This window comes from Macaca fascicularis, chromosome 2, assembly GCF_037993035.2.
Source record: "Macaca fascicularis isolate 582-1 chromosome 2, T2T-MFA8v1.1".
Classification (NCBI taxonomy): Eukaryota; Metazoa; Chordata; class Mammalia; order Primates; family Cercopithecidae; genus Macaca; species Macaca fascicularis.
The window spans coordinates 91261166-91279789 of NC_088376.1; the positions used below are offsets into that span (position 1 = coordinate 91261166).

The 18624-nt window shown below is 42.6% G+C and overlaps 1 pseudogene; it reads left to right on the top strand.

The window, feature by feature from the left end:
* Nucleotides 1-1725: 1725 nt before the first annotated feature.
* LOC102125566 (CWF19-like protein 1 pseudogene) lies at nucleotides 1726-3386 on the top strand (annotated as a pseudogene).
* The last annotated feature ends 15238 nt before the right edge of the window (nucleotides 3387-18624 follow it).

Genomic DNA, 18624 nt, shown 5'->3' on the forward strand with positions numbered 1-18624 from the left:
CTACAGCATTTTTTTTTTAAGTTTTCATTTTTATCAGCTATACATGTACATAGTCTAAGTGGTCAAAGAATTCTACAAACCTTATAATTATGTTTTAGGATGACTGCTTCTGCATATGCAAATACTTCCATAGGTACCTGCAAAGCCCTCCTTTTTTATTTTCTTGTTCACATGGACAATACATTTTAAGTATAATAGCCATGTTTCCTAACATCAGTGTTCTCTCTCCCACCTACCTTTTTAAAAAAAATTTTGAAATCTTTGATACTGTTTTTTATTTAAAAAGTTACTGCATTCAACAGGAGTGGGGTAAAAATTAAAAAGTTATGGATACATATCATAAAATTAAAATAATTCAGTAATATAGAAAACATAAAATAAAAGCCCTCTGAAATCTCACTTTTCCATGGATAACCACAAAGTTTGATGCTTATCCTTCCTGATCCCTCAACCCCTACCTGGTAGTCATTGGCAGGCAATCAACATTTCATTTACTCATTCAACACATTTTTTAAGATTGAATGCAGAATGAGACACTGTGCTGCAGAAGGATTACAGTGATGACAAGGATGAATCAGAACTAGTTGATACCTCAGGAACGCATAGCGGAGTTGAAGCATGAGCTGACATAAAATTGAGAAAATGAAACGTGCTAAAAGGAGCACATTGTGCCAGGGAGCTTGGCTGAAAAGAGAGGATTTCCATCAGGGTGGACTAGGACAGGTGTCCCAGGAGAAGCTGCACTTAGGCTGGATCAGAGAAACAGGTATGACGTGGACACGGAAAGATGGGGAAAGGCATTCTAGAGTCAAGGAACAGAATGAGTGCAAGAAGGAATATACCCAAAGCAAACAATGCTTGATGAATTTTGTTTAAGACACAGAAGCAGCCCATGGAAAAGCAAGGTGGGAAGTCGCCTTTAGTCACCATGACTTAGGTTGCAACTTCTCTGAGGGTAATGAGGAGACCTTCAAATTTACAGGGCAAGGGTGTGAGGCAGACAGAGTGTTAAGGGCTGAATTATGTCCCCCACCAAGTTCATATGTTGAGTCCCTAATTCCCAATGTACCTGTATTTGAAGATAGGGCCTTTCTGGAGGAAATTAAGGTTAAATGAGGTTGTAAGAGTGGTGCCATAATCTAATAGGACTGGGTGTCCTATAAGAAGAAGAAGAGACAATAGGGGTGTGATTATGCAAAGAAAAGCTCACATGGGAACACAGTAAGAAGGCAGCCACCTGCAAGTCAAGGAGAGAGGCTTCACCAGAAACCAACCCTGCCAGCACCTTCATCTTGGAGCTCCAGCCTCCAAAACTGTGAAAAATTATAATATCTGTTGTTGAAGCCACCCAGTCTGTGGCATTTTGTTCTAGCAGCCCTAGAAGACTAATACACAACTTTCCTTTGGTTTATAACATTTCTCGGTTCTTACTAAAGAATAGACTTTAGAATGGCCACATATTAAAATGATGGAATTACTTTTATCCTTTGTGTTCTTTGCTTCTCCAGTTAAATAAGTGAGATTGACTTTATTGCTGTGTTTTATCATCATTTAATGTGAGAGCCTCATATCAAAAACCCATTAATATTTACAGTATGCTAAGTTCTCTACAAATATCCAAAAGTCACAATCTTAGCATCCTGAGTGACTTCAGTAATACAACTTAATAAAAATAACAGTGAAGTTGAGATTCGCATTCCCAGTTTTAGGTGGCAGTCACAACTCATACTATTCGGACAGATGGCACAGAAACCGCTGCGCCTCTTGGCTTGTGGAGATGTTGAAGGAAAGTTTGATATTTTGTTCAATAGAGTTCGAGCAATTCAGAAGAAAAGTGGAAACTTTGATCTGCTGTTGTGTGTAGGAAATTTCTTTGGCTCCACCCCAGATGCTGAATGGGAGGAGTATAAGACTGGCATCAAGAAATCTCCTATTCAGACATATGTGCTTGGTGCTAATAACCAGGAAACAGTAAAATATTTCCAGGATGCTGATGGATGTGAATTAGCTGAAAACGTTACTTATCTGGGTCGTAAAGGTATCTTCACTGGAAGCTCGGGGCTGCAGATTGTGTACCTCAGTGGCACAGAGTCCTTAAATGAGCCAGTACCAGGTTATAATTTTAGTCCCAAGGATGTGTCTTCTCTGAGAACGATGCTGTGTACAACCTCCCAGTTTAAGGGTGTTGATATCTTGCTCACATCCCCGTGGCCCAAGTATGTGGGGAACTTTGGGAATTCTTCTGGAGAAGTGGATACCAAAAAATGTGGTTCTGCTTTGGTTTCCAGTCTTGCCATGGGCTTGAAACCAAGATATCATTTTGCTGCTTTGGAAAATACCTATTATGAGAGGCTTCCATATCGAAACCATATCGTTCCACAGGAAAATGCACAGCATGCCACCCGGTTTATAGCTCTGGCAAATGTTGGAAATCCAGAAAAGAAAAAGTTATCCTTATGCATTTAGTATTGTTCCCTTGAAGCTGATGGATGCAGCAGAACTGGTAAAACAGCCTCCGGATGTCACTGAAAACCCTTACAGAAAATCTGGGCAGGAAGCATCCATAGGAAAGCAAATTTCTGCCCCTGTGGAAGAATCAGCCTGTCAGTTTTTCTTTGATTTAAATGCAAAGCAGGGAAGGAAGCATTCATCCACAGGTAGAGATAGCAAATCTTCTCCTCACCCAAAGCAGCCTCGCAAACCTCCTTAGCCTCCAGGACCCTGCTGGTTTTGCCTTGCTAGCCCTGAAGTGGAAAAGCATTTGGTGGTCAACATCGGCACACATTGCTACCTCGCCCTGGCCAAAGGAGGCTTATCTGATGACCATGTCCTCATCCTGCCCATTGGACACTACCAGTCAGTGGTGGAGCTTTCAGCAGAGGAGGTAGAAGAGGTGGAGACGTATAAGGCCACACTGAGACGGTTCTTTAAGAGTCGAGGGAAACGGTGTGTTGTATTTGAGAGAAATTATAAGAGCCATCACCTCCAGCTACAGGTCATTCCTGTCCCAGTCAGCTGCTGTGCTACTGATGACATTAAAGATGCCTTCATTACCCAGGCCCAGGAGCAGCAGATAGAGCTGTTGGAAATCCCAAAGCACTCTGACACCAAGCAGATTGCACAGCCAGGAGCCGCATATTTTTATGTTGAACTTGACACAGGAGAAAAGCTTTTCCACAGAATTAAAAAGAATTTTCCTTTGCAGTTTGGAAGGGAGGTCCTGGCCAGTGAAGCCATCCTTAATATTCCGGGTAAGTCTGACTGGAGGCAGTGTCAGATCAGTAAGGAAGACGAGGAGACCCTGGCTCGCTGCTTCCAGAAAGACTTTGAGCCCTATGACTTTACTCTGGATGACTAAACAAAGGTAGATCTTTTTATGAACTTCATAGGAAGTAGTAGAGCCTTTTTCTTTTTTTTTTTAATTAAAAGAATTTTTTGAGACAAGGTCTCGCTCTGTCACCCAAGCAGGACTGCAGTGGCGCAGTTGTGGCTTGCTGTGGCCTCAACCTCCTGGGCTCTAGAGTTCTTCCCACCGCAGCCTCCTGAGTAGCTGGGACCACCAGGCGCATGCTACCATGCCTGGCAAACTTTTTTAATTTGGGGGTAGAAGGTAGAGACGGGGGTCTCCCTGTGTTGCCCAGGCTGGTCTGTAACACCTAGGCTCAAGGGATCCTCCGCCTTGGCTTCTTAACCTGCTGGGATTACAAGCATGAGCCACCATTCCTGGCCTAGAAGCATATTTTTAAAGAAACTACAATCTCCCATGGGGACTGTTTCCCCGCCTCTTTTGTGCAGTCCCATGGAACTTGCCTGCAGCAAGAGGCCTAAGATTGAATCTTTTTGGGGAAAAGTCATTCTAGGATGAAAATCCTATGTTAAGGCTGGGCGTGGTGGCTCACGCTTGTAATCCCAGCACTTTGGGAGGCCGAGGTGGGCAGATCACAAGGTCAAGAGATGGAGACCATCCTGGCCAACATGGTGAAACCCTGTCTCTGCTAACAGTACAAAAATCAGCTGGGTGTGGTGGCGCGCGTCTGTGGTCCCAGCTACTCAGGAGGCTGAGGCAGGACAATTGCTTGAACCTGGGAGGTGGAGGTTGCAGTGAGCCAAGGTCGCACCACTGCACTCCAGCCTGGGTGACAGAGCAAGACTCTGTCCAAAAAAAAAAAAAAAAAATCCTATGTTAAAAGCATGTCACCAGGCACAGTGGCACATGACTGTAATCCCAGGACTTTGGGAGGCCGAGGCAGGTGGATCACCTGAGGACTGGAGTTTGAGACCAGCCTGGCCAACATGGTGAAACCCCGTCTTTACTAAAACTACAAAAATTAGCTGGGTGTAGGGCCAGGTGCTTGTAATCTCAGCCACTCGGGAGGCTGAGGCAGGAGAATGGCTTGAACCTGGGAGGTGGAGGTTGCTGTGAGCCGAGATTGCTCCATTGCACTCCAGCCTGGGTGACAGCGAAACTCCATCTCAAAAATAAAATAAAAGAATAAAAGTATGTCTGTCATCCAGCTTCAAGTACAGCTTGTGTATATCAACATTTTCAAAAACCTTTAAACTACCAAATGAAATCCAGATGTTTTTCCAAAAAAAACCAAAAAACAAAAAACAATGAAGTTAACGCAGCTGCTAGCACTGAGTGTTTACAATGTGTCAGATAGTATTCTACGTGCTTTTTATATATTGATTCATTTAATCCTCACAACAACCCTGTCCGGTAGTTACTATTATTATCCCCATTTTACAGATCAGGAAACTGTCATGCATGTCCCTGTGAAGAGACCACCAACCGGCTTTGTGTGAGCAACAAGGCTGTTTATTTCACCTGGGTGCAGGCGGGCTGAGTCCAAAAAGAGAATCAGCAAAGGGAGATAGGGGTGAGGCCGTTTTATAGGATTTGGTTAGGTAGTGGAAAATTACAGTCAAAGGGGGTTGTTCTCTGGTGGGCAGGGGCAGGGGTCACCAGGTGCTCAGTGGGGGAGCTTCTGAACCAGGAGAAAGAATTTCACAAGGTAATGTCATCAGTTAAGGCGGGAACCGGCCATTTCCACTTCTTTTGTGATTCTTCACTTGCTTCAGGCCATCTGGATGTATATGTACAGGTCACAGGGGATATATGATGGCTTAGCTTGGGCTCAGAGGCCTGACATTCCTGTCTTCTTATGTTAATAAGAAAAATAATGTAAAATAGTGTTGAAGTAATGGGGCAGTGAAAATTTTAGGGGAATGGTATGGAGAGATAATGGGTGATGTTTCTCAGGGCTGCTTTGAGCAGAATTAGGGTCACTGTGGGAACCTAGAGTGGGAGAGATTTTGTGATAAGGGTTGATATTGTGGGGTTGTTAGAAGAAACATTTGTCATATAGAATGATTGGTGATGGCCTGGATATGGTTTTGTATGAATTGAGAAACTAAACGGAAGACATGAGGTCTGAATAAGAGAAGGAGAAAAACAGGTATTAAAGGACCAAGAATTGGGAGGACCCAGGATATCCAATTAGAGAGTGCCCAAGGGGGTTCAGCGCAATTACTCGCTTGGTTGGTGAGTTTTGGGGCTCTATTCTTGACAGAGTCCTCTTTTTTAAGTTGGAGGCTGAGCTTGGTGAGGTGTGTTTTTAAAAGACCATTAGTCTGTTCTACCTTTCCTGAAGATTGAGGACAGTAAGGCGTATGAAGGTTTTACTGAATACCAAGAGCCTGAGAAACTGCTTGGGTGATTTGACTAATAAAGGCCAGTCCGTTATTGGACTGTATAGAGGTAGGAAGGCCAAACCTAAGAATTATGTCTGACAGAAAGGAAGCAATGACCATGGTGGCCTTTTCAGACCCTGTGGGAAAGGCCTCTACCCATCCAGTGAAAGTGTCTATCCAGACCAAGAGGTATTTTAGTTTTCTGACTCAGGACATGTGAGTAAAGTCAACTTACCAGTCCTTGGCAGGGGCAAATCCCCGAGCTTGATGTGTAGGGAAGGGAGGGGGCCTGAACAATCCCTGAGGAGTAGTAGAATAGCAGATGGAACACTGAGAAGTGATTTCCTGGAGGATATATTGGCATGATGGAAAGGAAATGAGAGGTTTTAAGAGATGGGCTAGTGGCTTGTAACCTACATGGAAGAGGTTATGAAATGATAACAGAATAGAAATGGACCTGTGAGGCTGGAAGGAGATATTTTGCTTGGTCTAAGAACAATTTGCCTTGTGTGGAAAGAGATTGATAGGTGGAAGCTTCAGTTGGGGAGTAGGTGGGAGTGACTGATTAGAAGGAGAAAAACTGGCCATGAGGGACAGAAGTTGGAACGCTAGCTGCTTCTTTAGCAACCTTATCAGCATAACCATTGCCCTGAGCAATGAGATCTGATGCCTTTTGATGGCCCTTGCAGTGAATGACTCCAGCTTCCTTTGGAAGTAAAGTGGCCTTGAGAAGAGTTTTTATTAAAGAGGCATTAATGATAGAGGACCCTTGCATAGTGAGGAAATCTTTTTCAGCCTACATAACAGCGTGGTGGTGCAGGATATGGAAGGCATATTTAGAGTCAGTATAAATATTGACACATGGTCCCTTTGCAGGAATGAGGGCCCAAGTTATGGTAATGAGTTTGGCTTGCTGAGAGGTAGTGGAGAGGGGCAGAGCGGTAGCCTCAATAGTAGATGTGGAGGATACTATAGCCTGCCTTTGCTGGTGAGTGGCAATTAGGCCTGGTGGAACTGCCATCAATAAACCAAGTGTGATCAGAGTGAGGAACAGAAAAGAAGGAAATATGGGGAAATGGAGTGAATGTCAGGTGGATCAGAGATACAATCATGGGGGTCAGGTGTGGTATCAGGTATAATGTGGGGGCCAGCCTAAAACAGTAAGGTCAAGTTGGACAGAAAGACTACAGGGCACAGTCCCGGCTCTTGTGTAAGAATTTTGACCACACAGCCCTATATTTTAGCTGTGTGTAATGAAAAGGGTTGGAATGAGTTAGGGAGAGCTAGTGTGGGAGAAGCATCTAGGGCTATTTTTAAGGAAGGGAAAGAGGAGTAGCGAAAGGATTAGGATCTGTGGGGTCAGCAAGGTTTGCTTTTGTGAGTTTAGTGGTTTAATCAGGATGGTAAAACTAGGTATCCAAAGACAGAAGTATCTAACCATGCCTAGGAAGGAAGTGTAGAAAGGGTTGGGGTTTGGGAGATTAGCCAGACACGATCAGCAGGGAAAGCATGTGTGTTTTCATGAAGAATTATGCCGAGATAGGTAAGGGATGAGGAAGAAATTTGGGCTTGACTGAAGTAATGGGGGCTGTCCGTGAAATCTTGCAGCAGTACAGCCCAGGTAATTTGCTGAGCCTGATGGGTGTCAGGGTCAGTCCAAGTGAAAACAAAGAGAGGCTGGGATGAAGGGTGCAAAGGAATAGTAAAGAAAGCATGTTTGAGATCCAGAACAGAATAATGGGTTGTGGAGGGATTGTGGAGGGAGGTATTGAGGATAGGAGAGTATATGGATTTGGCACCATGGGGTGGGTAGGCAAAACAATTTGGTTGATAAGGCGTAGATCCTGAACTAACTTGTAAGACTTGTCTGGTTTTTAGACAGGTAAAATGGGGAACGGTAAGAAGAGTTTATGGGCTTTAAAAGGCCATGCTATAACAGGTGAGTAATAACGGGCTTTAATCCTTTTAAAGTGTGCCGTGGGATGGAATATTGGTGTTGAGCAGGGTAAGGGTGATTAGGTTTTAATGGGATAGTAATGGGCATGTGATTGGTTGCCAGGGAGGGAGTAGAGGTGTCCCATACTTGTGGGTTAAGGTTGGGGGAAACGAGAGGAGGATGTGAAGGAGGCTTTGAACTGGGGAAGAGGGTGGCAATGAGGTGTGGCTGTAGCCTAGGAATAGTCAGGGAAGCAGATAATTTAGTTAAAATGTCTCAACTTAATAAGGGAGCTGGGCAGGTGGGGATAAGTAAAAAGGAGTGCATAAAAGAATGTTGTCCAAGTTGGCATCAGAGTTGGGGAGTTTTAAGAGGTTTAGCCTTGGGCCAGACTTCCAGGAGCTCTAGGAGTGACTGCCAGGCGAGTTGGACAGTCCAGTTTCCAGTGAGGTCCCACACAGATGGGACATAGCTTGGGAGGAATCCTGGGCTGTGGGCATTCCTTGGCCCAGTGGCCAGATTTCTGGCACTTGAAGCAAGATCCTGATGGAGGAGGTCCTATAGGAATGCTTGACCACTGCAGCTTAGGCATTTTGAAGTTTTTGTGTGCTGGAGATGTGGCTGGGTTTTCTCTCACAGTAGAGGCAAGTAATTGTAACTCTTCTCTATTATTGTACACCTTGAAGGTGAGGTTAATTAAGTCCTGTTGTGGGGTTTGAGGGCCAGAATCTAATTTTTGGAGCTTTTTTTTAAATGTTGGGAGCTGATTGGGTAATAAAATGCATATTGAGAATAAGATGGCCTTCTGATCTTTCAGGGTCTAAGGCTGTAAAGGGTCTCAGGGTTGCTGCCAAATGAGCCATGAACTGGGCTGGGTTTTTATATTTGATGAAAAAGGGCCTAAACACTAATGGATTTCGGAGAGGTCAGATAAAGAAAAAGGAACATTAACCTTGGCTATGCCTTCAGCTCCAGTCATCTCTTTAAGAGGAAATTATTGGGCAGGTCGGGGAGGGCTAGTCTCAGAACGAAACTGTAAGCCAGACCAGGTGTGAGGAGGGGAGGTAGTAGATGGATTATGGGGTGGGGGAGCGGAGGCTGAGGAAGAATTGGGACCTGGCTTGGCCTGGCAAAGAACAGCCTGGGGAGGAGGGGAGAGGTCAGATGGGTCCATAGTAAAGGAGGATTCAAAGGACTCAGAGCTTGGGGTGGAGACTGAAGGAAGAGAAAGGAGAGAAAGAAGAAAGATTTCAGATGAGTTGTGTTGGGAGCAGAGACTAGGGAGGGACCAATGTGTAAAAGAATGCCTGGACATCAGGCACCTCAGACCATTTGCCCATTTTTTGACAAAAATCATCCAGGTCTTGTAAAATGGAGAAATCAGAAGTGACATTTTCTGGCTATTTAGAACCATTATTGAGTTTGCATTGGGGCCAAGTGGTGTTGCAGAAGAAAATAAGATGCTAAGATTTAAGGTCAGGTGAGAGTTGAAGAGGTTTTAAGTTTTTGAGAGCACGGGCTAAGGGAGAAGAAGGGGGAATGGAGGATGGAAGGTTGCCCATAGTGAAGGAGGCAAACCCAAAGAAAAGAGAGGGTAGAGACACGGAGAATGGGGGTGGTGAGCAGCCCTGGGCTGCAATGTGGGTGAGCAGCCAAAGCAGGCGTCCCCGCAATTGACTTGCCACCAAGGGAATGTGGGTGAATGACCAAGGCAGGCATCCCTGTGGTGATCAGATACCAATGAAATGTGGGTGAATAACCAGGCAGGCGTCCCTGCAGTGATTAAACACCAAGGGAAGACTGTCTTCTTGAGTCCATGACCGGCGCTGGATTTTGGGTCCATGAATAAAATGTGTCTCCTTTGTCTCTACTCGAGAGGAAAAAGAACTGGAATTGGAAGGACAGGGAGATTGAAGGGTAGCGAGAGAGGCTGGAGAAGAGAGTGAAAAGACCACTTAACCTGATTTGAAATTGGTGAGATGTTCCTTGGGCTGTTTGGTCTGAGGACCAGAGGTCATAGGTGGATCACCTCACGGAGTGAGGGTGAGGACAGGGGACCTGTCTCCCAAAGTAGTCCTCCTGTCCCGGGCTTCGGCACCAAATGTCACATGCGCCTGTGTGAAGAGACCACCAACAGGCTTTGTGTGAGCAACAAGGCTGTTTATTTCACCTGGATGCAGGCGGGCGGAGTCCGAAAAGAGAGTCAGCAAAGGGAGATAGGGGTGGGGCCATTTTATAGGATTTGGATAGGTAGTGGAAAATTACAGTCAAAGGGGGTTGTTCTCTGGCGGGCAGGGGCAGGGGTCACCAGGTGCTCAGTGGGGGAACTTCTGAGCCAGGAGAAGGAATTTCATAAGGTAATGTCATCAGTTAAGGCAGGCAGGAACCGGTCATTTCCACATCTTTTGTGATTCTTCACTTGCTTCAGGCCATCTGGATGCATATGTGCAGGTCACAGGGGATATGATGGCTTAACTTGAGCTCAGAGGCCTGACAGAAACCGGGCACAAGAATGTTAAATCATTTGCCCTAGATTTTATAGCTAGAAAATGCAGAACTGAGACTGTTGCCTTTCTCTACTCCACTGTCACTGAAGATAAAACATATTGCACTTCAATTTGCAGAAATATGATCAAATATCCCTCAGAAGATTCTGAGGTCTAAATGAAAATCGGAGTTTCTGGGCCAATAAAGCTGAGGGCCACCCTTTGGACCCTGGAAGGCCACGCTGAGTGGTCTGCTTACCTCTCTCTTGGATGTCTCTATTTTATTCTCTCTCTAACTCGACACTGTCTTTGTTATCTTTATTGCAAATATCTGAACTGTGCTTCCATGCCTAGGCTCTGTCAAGTTATAATCTAGATTGGGTTTTCTTAGTCTAGTTGTACAAACTCTGCAAAACAGAACAAAATTTTCCTCTCTCTTTTTCTCATCAGCTAGCTGAGAAGTAAATTTCAGTATTACACACCTACAAGATCCTCAGTAAACAGTTCTGAGTTCAGGAAAATTCTTTTTGGCACCATTCCCCAAATTAACAGCAACAAAAATTAATTTTATATATGAGCGGTATAAATGGATATTGTAGAATGCATGAGGAGGCTAAGCAGAACGGAGAGAACATTCTGTGAACTGTTCCCTAACCCCAAGATAAGACTGTGCATTGTTCTGGGAAAATGGTCTTTAGCAATTAAATAGTTAAACCTCCAGTGAAAGCAGGCCACAGCTGGAGAGAGTGTTTATAGTGCAAGGCAGGAAGTATGGAGTCAATGACTTCTGCTGGCAGGAAAGGGTGGAGGGGAAGGGGGAGGGAGAGAAAAGCAGGGTGCCGGGAAGGAGGATTCTTAGTTGTTCTCAGCCTGGAAGACTTTCTCTCTCAATTTGAAGCCAGATATTGGCCAGAAAACTTCTCCCATTGCTACAGAAAGGATGAAAAAGGTGCTGAGTGCAGACAGAGTGAAGCCAAAGTTGGGAGATGCAGGCGTTGTGCCCAGAATACAGTTGGAACTTCCAGCATTTGAATGGAGCTACACAAAAGTAGGAATTGAGATGCTTAGACATCCAGAAATACAGTTGAGAAAGCTTTCTTAAATAATAGTGATATTTATTTAGCAATTTTACATGCCAAGAGCTGCACTAAATGTTTTATATTCATTATCCCATTTAATTCTCAAGAACCAATGAGAAAAGTCTCTGTTTTAGAAACTATTCCTCACTTTACAAGTGAGCAAACTGAGGCTTTACAAAGTTGAATAGGTTTCCCAAAGTATAAATTCAAATAATTTGCTCCTATCAAAATACAAATTTCAAAAAGTTAAAACATGATTTTCATACAGATATATAGTCCAAGACTTACTTACTTCATTTGTGACAGAACCAGCTCGTTTAAAGAGGAGGATAGAAGATTGCTGATGTGTGTGTGTGTGTGTGTGTGTGCACGCGCGCGTGTATACGTGTCACCAGTAGAAGAAAAGAATGCTAGATAAAATTGCAGAGTTATATAGAGAATAGAGAACTGACTAATGTCCCACAGACCAATACAACCAAAACCATGGCTGGGCACAGTGGTTCACGTCTGTAATCCCAGCACTTTGGGAGGCTGAGGTGGGTGGATCACGAGGTCAGAAGATTGAGACCATCCTGGCTAATATGGTGAAACCCTGTCTCTACTAAAAATACAAAAAATTAGCCAGGCATGGTGACATGCGCCTGTAGTCCCAGCCACTGGGGAGGCTGAGGCAGGAGAATGCCTGGGCGACACAGTGAGACTCCATCTCAAAAAAATAAAAAATAATAATAATAAATAAATAAATAAATAACCTTTAGGGTTCTTTTTTATTGGACATAAATCATTTGACTCTCTATATGACAAAAAAAACAATTGTGACTGATTAATTTTCTAAAAGTTCACATCTAATTTTAAAGACAATCAACCCTAATCAATAAAGCATAGTAGATCAAACAAAATCACATCCCTAGGTGATCAGTGGCTTCAGGTGGACTTAGACAACGTTTGCTATGGCCTGAATGTCGTCCCCTCAAAATTCCTGTTTTGAAAGCACCAATGTGATGGTATTTCAAGGTAAAGTCTTTGGGAGGTGATTAGGTCATGAGGGGCGAGCCTTCATGAATGGGATTAGTACCCTTATAAAACAGGGTCCCAGGGAGCCGCTTTTCCCCTTCCACCCTGTGAGGATACTCTGAGCAGGTGTCTTCTAGGTACTGAATCTGCCAGTGCCTTGATCTTGGACTTTCCAGCCTCTAGAACTGTGAGAAATACATTTTTGTTGTTTATAAAGTTACTCAGTCTAAGGTATTTTGTGATGGCAGCCATCAAGGACTAAGACAATGTTGTGTACAGCACTATCGAATGAAGCTTTTTGAGATGATGGAAATGTTCTATCGCACTGTGCAGTGACGTAGCCACAGGATACGTGTAGCTGTTGAGCACTTGAAATGTGACTAGTGTGCTGAGGAGTTGAATGTGAATTAATTTAAACTGAAGTAGTCACATGTGACTAGTGACTCCTTTGTTGAATGACGCACTCTAAGACTTTGAAAGAGCACAGTCTGCAGAATACCCAGGTGATTCATACCCACAGTAAATGTTGGGAAGAACTGTTGTACACGATACTGACAAAGGTAGTTGTAAACCAATTTTTGAGAAATACTGCTCCAATCCCTGCTCTTACAGATTCCACTTTCAAAAAACGCAAATATGGTATTATCAATCCTACTTAACAGGGGACAGAAGGTCAACTGCTGAAAGGCAGTATAATTAGTCAGTGGTCATGCAGTTTGGTTATAAAACAAACTGAAGGCAGCTTGTCTAGATCCCGTTGGTTGTAGCCCAGAATTGCCAGATCTTGCAATTTTTCAGAAAACTCCACAAATCTGAATTTTTATATGAGATATTCTTGGATTTTCAAAATCCTCTGTAGACCAAACAAAATGAGTTTGGAATCCTGATATAGTCCGTAGGCTACCAGTTTCCAACCCTGGCTAGCTCAGTACAAACATTACCCTGCTGCTAGGCCAGACGCAGTGGCTCACACCTATAATCCCAGCACTTTGGGAGGCTGAGGTGGGCAAATCACCTGAGGTCGGGAGTTTGAGACCAGCCTGACCAACATGGAGAAACACCATCTCTACTAAAAATACAAAATTGGCCGGGTGTAGTGGCACGTGCCTGTAATCCCAGCTACTCGGGAGGCTGAGGCAGGAGAGTCGTTTGAACCCGGAAGCAGAAGTTGTAGTGAGCTGAGATTGTGCCATTGCACTCTAGCCTGGGCAATGAGAGCAAAACTCTGTCTCAAAAAAAAAAAAAGAGAAAAGATTACCCTGTTGTCTCTACAAGGAACTGAGAACAGGGGTTTGGCCCTTCCAGATCTTTCCAGGCAGAATCAAAGGCTTCTTGTTAGTATGGCCCTTTCAATGCTCAATGCTGTGAGAAAAAAATATCTGTTATTTATAAATTACCCAATCTAAGGTATTTTATTACAGCAGCCCAAATGGACTGCTTGTCACATATCCCTAAAAAGTTATTTACATGCCATCTTTCCAACTAGATTGCAAGTCCCTGGAGGAGAGGCACATACTCAGCTATCTATTGTCAGCATAACACCTGAAAAACAGAAAGCATTTAATATATCTCAGTTAAATGTGTGTGTGAAAATTAGAAGCTTAAACCAGGCATAGTGGCTACACCTGTAATTCCAGTTCCTTGGGAGGCTGAGGCAGGAGGATTCCCTGAGCCCAAGAGTTCAGACCAGCCTGAGTAACATTGTGAGATTTCTCCCCAAAATAAATTAAGTTTTTTTAAAAAAATCAGAAATTGGCTGGCCACAGTGGCTCCCACCTTTAATTCCAGCACTTTGGGAAGCTAATGGGGGAGGATTGCTTGAGCCAGGAGTTAAAGACCAGCCTGGGAAGCATAGCAAGATCTTGTTTCTACTAAAAGTAAAAAAAGATAAACAAAATTAGCTGGGCAAGGTGGTGCATACCTGTAGTCCCAAATACTTGGAAGGCAGAAGCAAGAGGATTGCTTAAACCCAGAAGTTTGAGATTGCAGTGAGCTATGATACACCACTGCACTCCAATCTTGTCTCTTAAAAAAAAAAAACAAAACAGAAACTTAAATGGGATGGCTATGGGCCAAATGAATTTATTTCCTTGTTGTCACGTTGTTTTTAAACAAGATAGCAGACCCCATTTCTCAAATAAATAAATAAACAGAAAAGTACAGAGTCTTGCTATGTTGCCCAGGCTGGCCTGCAGCTCCTGGGCTCAAGCGATCCTCCCACCTCGGCCTCCCAAGTAACTGGGACTATGCACCACATTGGAGAACCTGGCTTGAGTGTAGGTTTAAAAACTGTGATGGAGTTCCTCCTTAATCCATAATGGTTTATTTATTGCTACCACAAATAAAAACATACATGTTAAATGTGTACAGTTATAAAACTTACCTTTATTTATTTATTTATTTATTTATTTATCTTTAAGACAGAGTCTTACTCTGTTGCCCAGGCTGGAGTGCAGTGACACAGTCATGGCTCACTGCAGCTTTGAACTCCCTGAACTCAGGTGACCCTCCCACTTCAGTAGCTGGGACTACAGGTATGCACCACCAGGCCTGGCTAATTTTTTTATCTTTAATTTTTTTGGTGGAGATGGGGGTCTCCCTATGTTGCCCAGGCTGGTCTTGAACTCATGGGCTCAAACCATCCTCCTGCCTTGGCCTCCCAAAGTGTTAGGATTACAGGCACGGGCCACCACACCTAGCCAAACTCATGTTTTATTTATATAAAATATAGAACTGATAAAATGCAACATCTGTCCAGGTAGAAATATATCAATTAACCGTGCTGATTGATAGCCCTAAGTATTATGTCTTAATTGATTTTTTTAAATCACATACTTTCCAAGGAACATGATATATTCCTGTTTTGAACAGATCCAATTTTTCCCATGCCGACTTTTGAGGTAAACTAGGTCTTTCTACTGATTTTACCAAAATTATTTTTAAAATATACCTAGCATTTTCTCACATTTTTTTCCCCCGGGGGCGGGTGGAAGGGGGGGAAACTGTGGTATAAAGAGAAGTCTACATACAGTTTTTTTTTTTTTTTAAGCAAATCCAGTCATTAAAAGCAGAGCTGCAGAGACAAGAGTAGGGAGCTCTTTTCTGTACTGTGAAGTCTGCTTCTCTCTGAAGTAGAATTTCATCAGACTGAATGTGTTATGAATTTTAAATATATTTGAGGCTAAAAGGGAAAAAATAAGTATGTTGTTCTTTCTTATAGGCTTGCCTTTAGATGTGTCTGGTCACTACCTTGGAAACCCTTACAAATGGCAACTGACGTCAAGAAAAGAGAAAAAACACTGCTGAGAGCACACACTGCATGCATTATAGATGATTCTGAGGACTGAGGCTTGTGCCGGTCCTAAGTGGCTTAAAGATGAGCATAAGCAATTCTTCCATTTCACATTCTTCATAAACTTTTTAAGGACTTGGAGGTCTGAAAAAACATCTTTGAGTTTTTATTTAAGCAAAGTGACAATTCAGTTATTAGCTTAAGTGTTCTGCCCCACCATAACTGCCAAGGTCATTAAAATGTTTGGCACTAATAAATCTCAAAAACAAGTGGAAGCTGCACCCTTGTTTTGAATATAGTTTATCCCAACATTTTATTATGAAAAAATTCAGACATACAGCAAGTTGAAAGAATTTTACAGTGAACAAGCAAATACTCATCACCCAGATTCTTCTATTTTCAATATACAAAACTGGCCTTATCATATGTCTGTCTGTCTACCATGCATCCATCGATCCATCCATTTATTCTTTTACCTATACCTTAATCCATCCAATTTTGATGCATTTCAAATAAATTGCAGACATGAGTGCACTTCCCCCATAAATATTTCAGCATGCATATCACAACTAGAATTCAATATTTGTTTATAGATTTTCTTTTGATATAACATTTACATACAATGAAATGCACACATCTTAAGTGTATATTTGCTGTTTTGACAAATGATTAGTTTCAGAGTGTAGTGGGCTAGTTTTTCTGGATTTATGGTTCTTTTTTTTCCTCTAGGATCTCCACACATATTATTCTTTTTCTTTTTTAAAAGGGAGTTTACTTTCTAGAGGTGTTTGAGGTTCATAGCAAAACTGAACAGAAAGTACATAGAATTCCCATATGCCCCCTGCACCAACACCATGTACAGCCTCCCCAACTGTCAACGTCCCACAGCAGAGTGGTATATTTGTTGCAACCAATGAACCTACATTGATACAGTCCATAGCTTACGTTAGTGTTCAGTCTTGGTGTTTTACATGCTATGGGTTTGAACAAATATATAATAATATACATCCACCATGGTAGAGTCCAACAGAAGTTTCATTGCCTTAAAATCCTCAGTGCTTTGCTGTTCATCCCTCCTTCCCCTGGTAACCACCGATCTTTACTTTCTCAATAGTTTTACCTTTTCTAGAGATCACATAGATGAAATCATACCTTCCCCTGGGAACCACTGATCTTTTTATTGTCTCAACAGTTTTACCTTTTCCAGAGATTGCATAGTTGAACTCATAGTTGAATTTGCATTTACAAGTTTGGAACACTCTTTTTGTAGAATCTAAGAAGTGATTTTCCGAACCTATTGACCTTTTATAAGAAAATATGAATATCCAGTCCTGAAAACTAGAAACAAGCTATCTGTAAAACTGCTTTGTGATGTGTTGTTTTATATCGCAGAACTGAACCTGTGATATAGGTTTTCAGATTGGCTTTTTTCACTTAGCAATATGCTTTTAAAGTTTTTCCATGTTTTTTCATGGTTTGATAGCTCATTTCTTTGTAGCACTTTTTAGCATTTCTTTTTAGCATCCCCTTATCTGGATGTCCTACAGTTTATTTATTCAGCTACTGAAGGACATCTTGATTGCTTCCAATTTTTGGCAATTGTGAATAAAGCTGCTATAAACATTCATGTGCAGGTTTTTATGTGGACATAAGGTTTCAACTCATTTGAGTAAATACCAAGGAACATGATTGCTGGATTACATGGTAAGAGTAGGTTTAGTTTTGTAAGAAGCTGCCAAACTGTCTTCCAAAGTAGCTGTACCATTTTGCATTCCCACCAGCAATGAATGAGAGCTCCTGTTGTTCCATATCCTTGTCAGCATTTGGTGATGTCAGTGTTTTGGATTTTGGCCATTCCAATAGCTGTGTGGCAGAATCTCATCGTTGTTGTTTTAATTTGCATTTTTCTAATGACATATGATATTGAGCTCCTTTCCACATGCTTATTTGCCTCTGTGGATCTTCTTTGGTGAGGTATCTGTTCAGGTCTCTTGCCATTTTTTCATCAGGTTATTTGTTTTCTTATTATTGAGTTTTAAGAGTTCTTTGTATTTTGGGTAATAGTCCTTTATCAGATACATCTATTGCAAATATTTTCTACCAGTCTATAGCTTGTCTTCTCATCCTCTTGACAGTGTGTTTTGAAAAGTTATATTCATTTTCCATTAAACAATTAACCTATTCAACGGAGGGGAAAACTTGGTAGATAAGAAGATTCCTGCCGTCATGGAACCTAAATTTTAATAAAAGAGACAACGATAAACAAATAAATGAATAAACATATAATAGGTATTTACATGGAGTTACTTGCTGGAAAGAAAATTAAAATAAGGTAAAGGGTTAAAGAGTAGCTGGAGAAGGATCACTCTGGCTGCTGTGTAGACCTCATGGGGCCAAGGTAGAACAGACCATACTGGGGGCAAGGGTAGACATGGGGGTTTGGAAGTTACTGCCCTCATACAAGCAAGAGACAATGTGGGCATGGACTAGGGTGGAAGCAGTGGGTGTGGTGAGAAATATCCAGATTCTGGACATTTCTTAAAAGTGGCACTGACATAACTTGCTCATGGGTTGGTTATAAGAGAAAGGATTCAGGGATGAAAGCTAGGTTTGGCCTAAACAACTGTGTGAATGGTGGTGAAATTGGGAGGACAGTATAGAAGGGAGGCGATGAGGACCAGGCTGGGAGATGGGACAGTCAAGTGAATATTCAGGAGGAGATGACCAAGAAGGCCATTGGGATTCGACCAGAAAGGTTAGGGCTGGAAAAACACAATGTGGGAGTCTTCAGCATATTTACAGTGTGCTGCATATCTTTGTAGCCTTCCTTATTCTCACTCCATGCCTCTCCACTCTGCTCTTTACCTTCACACAGCCTGACCTGTATGGATTAAGTCAATGGACTTCAACCCTTTGTTTCCAGCTGGAGTCAGCCAGTCCTGTGGCAGATCCGAAAAAAAGAGCAAGTGAGGTGGTGTATTCCCCCAGCTCCTTTCCTGAAGATTGCCTGAGTCCCTTGATCAAAGCCACAGCTGCCGTCACACAGGCCTCCCCACAGCTGTTCCTCTCTAGGTGCAGTCACTGCTCCTGATTGAATGAGGTTGGATGAGATCATTTAGAGAG